Consider the following 8194-nt stretch of genomic DNA (forward strand, 5'->3'; position numbering starts at 1 on the left):
GAAGCCGGAATTGGGAAAAGACACCACCCTGCTTCTCACCTAAAGTTCTGCAACAACAAAAAAAAATCCACCTTCCCATCACATTCACTTCCTAAATGACCTCCACATGACTACATTGCCTTTATCCTGTCAACATGCCCAGTCTGCAACAAGTAAATTTATATGCTGGTAATCACTGTTCTTTTTCTGTGCAAGAGTATATACGTGACGGAATAAAGAATGGAAGCGCTGAATCCTCACATGTCATTACAAGTTTGAAGATGTCTCTCTATTAAGGGAACATGATCCTTCCGGGAGGAGGATTCAGATGGACCCTTTATCCCGAGAAGGGATGTCCTGAGACACGGATTCCTCTTTCCTTTCTGTACCCACAAGATGTCAAAATAGCAATGGGGTGACAGTTACACTGCCCAAGCCTGGCACTATAGTGTTTTTTCTCCTCCAGGACAAACATGTATTTTTAGTTTCCCACTCGGCTTGGTTTTGTCTTCATCCACATTATCTCCCAGCTCCCGTCATTCTCCTGTAGGAGGCTAAGTTAGCGGGGGATCAGAACCTCTCTTTACACAAAGGGAAGTGTATTTCCATAACAGCCGGACACATAGCCTCTTTCTGAATTGGATACCACAGAGCTTGCTTGCTTGCTTGCTTGCTTGCTTGCTTGCTTGCTTTATAATCATTTTATTGGGGGATCATACAGCTCTTATCACAATCCATCCATACATTGTGTCAAGCACATTTGTACATTTGCCATCATCATTTTCAAAACATTTTCTTTCTACTTGAGCCCTTGGTGTCAGCTCCTCATTTTTCCCTCCCCACCTCCCTCCCTCATGAACCCTTGATAATGTATAAATTATTATTTCATGCCCTACACTGATTGATGTCTTCTTTCACCCACCTCTCTGTTGTCTGTCCCTAAGGGAAGAGGTTATGTATAGATCATTGTGATCAGATCCCCTTTCTCCCTTCACCTTCCCATTATCCTCCTGGTATCACTACTCTCATTATTGGTCCTGAGGGGTTTATCTGTCCTGGATTCCCTGTGTTTCCAGCTCTTATCTGCACCCATGTATTGCTCTGGTCTAGCCGGATTTGTAGGGTAGAATTGGGGTCATGATAGTGGTGGTGGTTGGGGGGGGGGGGACTGTCCACTCTTCAGTGCATTCAGGTCATGACATCTGAAAAGACATGCCTCTAGCTTGTAAAGGCTAAACTCTTCCTTTTAACTCTAGACTACTAATCTCCAATAAAATGTTTTCTTCAGCATCTGAGATCCCTCTTGTGGTTTTTAAATCGTATGCTGAGCTCAGACTCATCTATTTGCTCAATGTCATTCTCACTAACACGTGTACTCTGTTCCCCAGAGAACAACCTACCACTGTGCTATGGATTGAATTATGTCCCCAATATGCATTGTAAATTGTAACCTCCATGGCTACGGATATGATCAGTCTGTGTCATGTTATTGAGCCAGGATTAGAGTAGAATGTATCTCTTTTGAAAAATAAAAGAGGTCAGACAAACAAGCAGAGCAGAGGTGGGTGAAGAGAGATTCTAGGGCACCTGGAGGCCTTCCAGGAACCAGGCAGCAGAGGCTAAAGAGTTCAGGACCATCCTCAGAGAAGACTGAGAGAGGAAACTGTTTTACCTCTAGAGCCAGAACACTGAATTCAGACTTCTAGCCTCCTAAACTATGGAAAAACGAAGTTTCTGTTTGGTAAAGCCACCTACTTGTGGAATTTCTGCTCTAGTAGCACAAAATAATTAGGACAGAGTTTGGTATCAGTAGTGGGGTGCTGCCCTTACAAATACTAAATGTGTCTTAGAGTGGAGTTAGATCACAGGTGCAGTCAGCACAGTCAGGGCAGATTTCCATGAGCACCTGAAGCAGGTAACTAGGAAGCCCGAATTGGGAAAAGACACCGCCCTGCTTCTCGCCCCAAGCTCAGCTAAAACCTCCTACATGATCTCCACATGACTAAATTGTCTTTATACTGTCAACATTGCTCACCTGTACCAAGTAATTTTATATTCTGGGAATCACTGCTATTTCTTCACGCAAGACTATAATACGTGAGAAAATAAAAGAATAGAAACTCTGAATCCCAATCTAATCCGATCGTCATTAGAAATCACAACTGGAGTGGAATTGAATAATGGGTCGAGGCTGGAAGAATTTTAAGTAGCTCTTAGTAATAACCTGTATCCCATTGAGGAGACAGCGGATAGAATTGTAGGCATCGCAGGAAACTCTGGTGAGGGCCCTGGAGAGGAGGTGCACTCTCACGAAGGTTTCCATAGTTTCTGGTGCCGGTGACAGAATGGTGCTGGAAATGTGGAACTTCCTTGTGCTTCTGGTGAGGCTTGAAGGAGAAATGATGACCCTGTGGCTGCGCAACAGAGGAAAGGTGTTAGCATTCAACTCTGTGGATTATCACAAGCTATGGGGAACATTCAGAAGAACGCGATTTTCCAAATACTTCATTATGTTCATGCCAGACCTCTACATGGACACAGAGCCAGTCACGAGAAGCGAATAAGGGAATACTGCAAGGGTTAAAACCAGGACAGGTGTGTATGGTGGTATCCTCTAACCATACTTAGTCACTGTGTCTGCTGAGCAGATAATCAGAGAAATTAGACTATCTGATGAACAAGAGGGCATCCAGGTTGGAGGAAGCCTCATCAACAACCTTTAGTAGAGCGCTGGCACAACCTCACTTGCTGAAAGCAAGGAGGACTTGAAGCACTTTCTTATGAAGATTAAGGCTTGAAGCCTTTAATATAGATTACAACTCAAAGTGAAGGAACCTAAAATCCGCACAACTGGACGCATAGCAACGTCACGATCAATGTGCGAAAAAGTTACTCAAGAGTTTGTCTTACTTGGATCTACAATCAATGCTTATGGAAGCAATAGTCAAAATATCAAATGATGCATTGGATAATTCTTCTGCAAAAGGCATGTTTAAAGGGTTGAAGAGCAAGGATGTCACTTGGAAGACTAACGTGCACCATTATCCAAGCCATGGTATTTTCAGTTGCCTCATATGCATGTAAATGTTGGACAATGAATTAAAAAGACTAAAGAATTGCATTTCAATTATGGGGTTGGTGCAGAATATTGGAAGTATTTCAGACTGCAGAAGGACAAAAAATTTTCCTGGAAGAAGTACAATCAGAATGTGCCTTAGAAGTGAGGATGTCATAATTTTATCTCACATACTTTGGACATGTGATCAGAAGAGACCAATCCCTGGAATAGGGCATGGCACTTTGTAGAGTCGGAACCAAATTGAGGGCACCTAATGAGTACTCTATTAATCGACCAAGAAAGCGAGAGAGAGATCAGTTTGACTCCCCTCGAAAGCCCAAGCCAAACTTACTGCTGCCAAGTATATTCTGACTCATGTAGATGGCAGCTAACTTTTATGGTATCCTTGGAAACAGTTCAAACACAGGAATAAACAACAAGACAGGACGGACTTAAATCAAAACGGCGTTGGTCTTGCTCACAACTCACGCTGAGTCAGAACAGACTGGTGACAATGAGTTTTGTTAGGAGCTGTGTGAACTCATTATGATTCATTGCAGTAGCACAATTACAGTGATGAAGTAGCAACAAAAATAATTTTATGGTTGGGGGGTCACCACAGCATGAGGAACTGTATTAAAGGGTCGCAGCATCAGGAAGGTTGAGGACTACTGTTCAAATATGAATTGACACAATGGCTATAACAGTGGGCTTAAACATAAGAATTGTGAAGACGGTTCAGGGCATTGTTTTATTTTGTTGTGTTTGAATTCATTATTAATTGGAACCAGCTGGATGGCACCATGCAACAGTAAAATATTTCCAATAATAATAATAACTTTACAGATGTTCAACTTGGTACATATTGCGATTAGAAGGTGAACATATGTAAAGTGGAACTTGAAATAGAGCTGGTATTTCATAATGGTCTTCAAAATTCAGATTTTTTCCCTTTACAGTGCTGTGACCTCCTTTTACATTCTTAAGGAACAACCTTGTTAGTCTGAATGGGAAGTGTTTGTATGCTCTTCCATACATCCCCAGCTCTCTTCCTGCTGTTGAAATCTCCTAATTACATTTTGATTTCATAATTTTTCAAAAAACTTGCATACACATAATGTCCTAGACTCATTAGACAGTATCTAGGACACGTGTACAAAGTTGCTCTTCTTTTCCAGATGGATTTCTTGACATCGTCTCCCTTCCACCCCACCTCCACTGCTGTATCCACCCTCCCCACAAGCCCCTCATTCTCCTTGAAATGATTTAACCTGACCGTCAAATATCATTTTCCATGGTTATAAAATACATAAGAGAATTTCTTTTCTTTGCTTGACAGATGGGTGAGACTCAAATGAAAGAATGAGTGAAATGATCCTTTTCTAAATTATAAAAAGCTCTTTAACTTTGATTAAAATTATGATTTTTATTATAACTAAATTTTATTAATATTATGATTTTATGTAGAAAAACTTCATTTCTATTATGAATGAGGAAAACCAAAAGTGTAGTGTATAAGCATATCTAATATATAGATATCATTAAGTTGTCATTAAAAATGGAAGAATAACTCACCTATAGTTGGGCAGAAGTTATGAGATCCAGATTGGTAGAATAAAGTATAGTTTGCTTATAGACATATGCCAATTTTCTGATCAGAGGCTAAAATATTTCACCATATTCTCAAAGAGGTCCTTCAACTCTCTTTCCATCTAAAGAACAAAAAACAAATACAAGACAACTAAGAAAAAGCACTTATGAGCCAGTTGTCTGATTCAGTGCTTACCAGACTTCAGTATGTGTAGGGCAACAAGCCTTTCTGAGACAGAATATGGCCAACTTTGTATTGAGCATCCTGAGTCATTAGCTGGGTAACCTTAGAAGTCCTTGCCCACACCACCTTAGTTCACGAGAGCTACAGAAAACCAAACAAACAAACAACAAAAAAACCCATCTCCTGAGTCCTTGGGAACCATATGATTACCCCTGGCTCGGTGGGTGTCCAATGGAAGGGACCCCAGCATCACCGTACATGTAAGTACCTCAGTGCTCACCTTGCAGTGGCACAACAGGTGGTGATCCATTGAGCAGGGATCTGCACTTGGAAGAACTGATCCGGGAAGGGCCCCTGGCATCAATCCCCTTTTGATAGGGTCAAAGGAGCCAATCAACTGAGAGATCAAACTGTGTAGGACAAAAACTCAAAGTGGAATTGCACTCTCATAGACTCCTCGTGGCGGCAGTGTCGGGAGTGCTGGGCACTGGGGAAACTGATGCTGATAATAGTGCGGTCAACTTATACCCAAGGGGGATGATGGACAATGCTGTACTTCTTGGTTTAGACGGGCTTTTGCTTTTCTGTTTGTAACTTGCATTTTTATCTTTTTGGGTGTGTATATTCTGTTTGTTTGGATTGCATTCTGTTTGTTTGGTTGCTGCTTGGGTGATGCAGTTGCTCTTCTAGGGTTTTTATTTTGTCATTTTATGACTGCCAAAATAAACCCGAGACGTGCAAACCCCATGGACAAGCAGATGGAGTCTGGTCTCCTACTTAATCCCAGCCCCAGTTCAAGAACAGTTAGTTTTGATAACATGGCCCTGCTCGATACTCACCTTCATGAAATGATCACTGACAATAGAGGTGCTACAGCAAAGGGTGGAGAAGAAAGCAGATGGTGCCTGCCTATCAACTGGAATAGTGTCTGGGGCCTTAAAGGCTTGTATTCAAACAACCAGCCATCTACCTGAGGAGTCAACGAAGTTCAGATGGAAGAAGCACAGCAGAGTTTACAATTACAAAATTTGAATATGGCAAAGGGAAAGTATCAGAGTTAAAATTATGAACACCCAATTTGTAGAAGGCTGTGGAGGACAGTGGGAGCCCAAAACCCCTCTGCCGAGTATCTAGTCCGATTGAGCTTCTAGCAGATCCACTCTAGCACAGGCAATAGTCTTGAACAGCCTTCCTATCAGGCAGAGACACTGTCATCTTGATTATGATGGATCGAAGTGATGCTTGGCCAGATAAACGACCTCCCCATCGACCAGACCTGAAATTGTTCTATGTGCAAGTATTTCTTACTTGTTCCATGATAGAAATGTCTTCCCTTGACTTTTGAATGTTGATGGGGTTTTTTCTTTCTTACTCATTATTTGGATTTTTATCTTTAAATTATTATTTTATTCTTACCACCTTATTTCGATTTTGGTTTATGTTATTTCCTTTGGGTTTCCCAGTGTGTGATGCACAGGAGGAGCGGGTGCATAGTGATAATAACTGATGCAAGGGTTGATAAGGGATGCGGGGGTGGCTGATAGGGAGGGAAAGGGGATTTTAACAATAAATCATAAAGGGGGGAAGGGGGAGGAACACTAGAATGCACAACTCATTTTAAACATGATTTAACTGTGGGAGGGGGCGTGGCTGTTCTAAAATTGTTGTGGTAATGATCATACTATTCTCCCTAATATGATTGAATGATTGGAACTATGAAATTGTATGGCATATAGCTTATGTAGCAATAAAACTGTTAGGAGGGAAAAAAAGAATCATATTATTTCCAACTCTTCTAGAAAATAGAAAAGAATGTATATTCCCATTCTAGTTCCAGGCTAGCATACTTTTAATCGAAAAATCTGACAGAGAGGTGGAGAAAAACAATTACAGGCAAATCTCACTTTTGAGCATAGATACAAATATTCTCAACCAAGTACTGTTGAACTAAATCCACCCACATGATGCCTCTCCTAAAGGAATTTTCTTCCAGAACCACACAGTCTGTCTACCCCTTCTTAATTCCTCAAGAGCTACAAAGACGAGAAATAATATTCAGTATACTAGACTCCTGTCATATTGTAGACTATGTTGTTTTCAAACAGGCTGGCACTCTATCATCGCATGGCATCAACTAGAATAATAACAAGGGATGATTGATAGACAGGGAGACGTGAGACATAAATATAAGTTTATGTATCATATAAATAAACATATATAAATTTAGATACATATAAATGAGGAGTCCTGATGGCATAATGGTTAAGCATTGGGCTACTAACTGGAAAGTCAACAGTTCCAAACCACCATCTACTCCTTGGGAGAAAGACTGAACTTTCTTCTCCTGTAAAGCGTTGCAGTCTCAGAAACTCTCAGAGGGCCAGTTCTCCTCTGCCCTGTAGGGTCACTCTGAGTCAACATTGATTAAAAAAATATTATTCCAAATGAAATGTGTCTCCACAGGCAGTGGATGACTAGAGATGCGTTCTCTCAGCAGAACACCTTTCTTTGTCTCTTTTAGGGGGAAGGTCCAAGCGAAACAGTGACTTCCAAGGAAATCTGATGGGCCAGTTCCACTCGAGGCAGAGAGGTCAACTCAGAAGGATATGACAGTTATTTGGGAGAAATTCTGAAGGAGTAATTTGAATAGATTTTCTCGAAGACACAGGATGATCCCGAAGACTCATTATGAAGATGCTTTAAGTAGATCGAAAACGGCATTGGTGAAGAAAAGGCCAGGAGAGCTGTACTGGACATTCCCCGGCCCCTCGCCCCCCCATTACAGATATGCACCTGCTCATTCTTTGAGGGCAACAAGAGTTGTCCTATGAGATTTTCCTGGGGAAACCTTACTCCAGTCACCCCACAGCCCTGATCTTGTCTCTTCAGACTTCTTTTGTTGTTGTTGTTCCCCAAACTCAAAGAATATTGAAAAGGCACACCATTTGAGTCCTCAAGGATGCCAAAATTAATGTCGTGACGTGATGTAACATTGTGACACAGTGAAAATCAAAGGGCATCAGATTCCTCAGGGGAGGACCAGAGAGATGAAAACCCTGTTGGAAGTACGAGGACCTGGATGGAGAATATGTTGAGAAACAAGCGCTTCCCCTTTTGGTATTTTTATTTAATGATGGTTTCTATGATTTTGCAGCAAAACTTTATTCTCATAGAGAGTGCATACGCAAGAATAGCTTATAAATAAATGCTATACATGTAACTGAACATTTTTATTGACTTTCCAACCATTTGTTAGGCATATCTCTCCTTCGAACTCTATTTTCTCTTACTTGCATTCTTTGATTTTTAAAACAAATTATGAGAAATAATCATTATTTTAAAATAATGGTCAAAAGACCACTATACAGCCTTATTCTTGGCTC

Source organism: Tenrec ecaudatus, chromosome 1, assembly GCF_050624435.1.
Source record: "Tenrec ecaudatus isolate mTenEca1 chromosome 1, mTenEca1.hap1, whole genome shotgun sequence".
NCBI lineage: Eukaryota > Metazoa > Chordata > Mammalia > Afrosoricida > Tenrecidae > Tenrec > Tenrec ecaudatus.